Below are 1,056 nucleotides of genomic sequence, written 5' to 3' on the forward strand. Positions count from 1 at the left end.
CCCCAACCCCATAGGGGTGTCCCTTGTCCCCAAATTGTCCCCATCCCACAATGTCCCCAACCCCATAGGGGCGTCCCTTGTCCCTAAAGTGTCCCCATCCCCATCCCACAACGTCCCCAGCCCATGGTGGCCCCATCCATCACCTGCAGTGTCCTTGTCCCCACAGTGCCCCCACCCCCCCCTCACCCCTGACCCCTGTGACCCCCAGACTCCCTGACCCCTCACCCTGTGACCCCGTGACCTCCTGACCCCTACCACCTCACTCCATGACCTCATGACCTCTGCCCCCTGCCCCCAAATCTGTTACCGGTGACGCCTGACCCTCACCCTGACCCCTCACCCAGTGACCCCGTGACCCCTGACCCCATGGCTCCATGACCCCTGATCCTATCACCCCAACCACTCATTCTGTGCCCCTGACCCCATGACCTCATGACCCCACCTCCTGACCCATGACCCCTGACCTCTTAGTCCCTGACCCCATGACTTCTTCCCCCGACCTCTCATCCTGTGACCCCATGACCCCCTGACCCTGTGACCCATGACCTCGTGACCCCTCACCCCCCTGAACCCTCACCCCCTGACCCTATAATCCAGTGACCCCATGACCCTTGGCCCTGTGACCCCATGAGCCATGACCCCATGACCCCATGACCCCCTGTCCCCTCATCCTGTGACCCCACAACCCCTGACCCTGTAACCCCATGAGCCGTGACCCCTTGGCCCCCTACCCCCTCATCCTGTGACCCCATAACCCTTGGCCCTGTGACCCCATGAGCCATGACCACGTGGACCCCTTGTCCCCCCATCCTTATGACCCCATGACCCCATGGCCCTCTGCCCCCTCATCCTGTGACCCCATGACCCTTGGCCTTGTGACCCCATGAGCCATGACCTCATGACCCCCTGTCTCCTCATCCTGTGACCCCATGACCCCATGGCCCCCTGCACCCTCATCCTGTGACCCCATGACCCATGGCCCCTTGACCCCTCATGCTGTGACCCCATGACCCCTGGCCCTGTGACCCCATGAGCCATGACCCCATGACCCCATGA

At 63.1% G+C, this 1,056-nt stretch overlaps 1 protein-coding gene across 1 annotated transcript in view; it reads left to right on the top strand.

Moving 5' to 3' along the window:
• The window catches only part of LOC122192733 (sodium/potassium-transporting ATPase subunit alpha-2-like), a gene marked incomplete at its 3' end in the record, with an annotated part of 6,166 nt that overhangs the window by 409 nt on the left and 4,701 nt on the right, over nt 1-1,056 (top strand). The window lies entirely within an intron of this gene.

This window comes from Lagopus leucura, unplaced genomic scaffold (genome assembly GCF_019238085.1).
Source record: "Lagopus leucura isolate 7727_CA_CO unplaced genomic scaffold, USGS_WTPT01 34119-0_obj-0_obj, whole genome shotgun sequence".
NCBI lineage: Eukaryota > Metazoa > Chordata > Aves > Galliformes > Phasianidae > Lagopus > Lagopus leucura.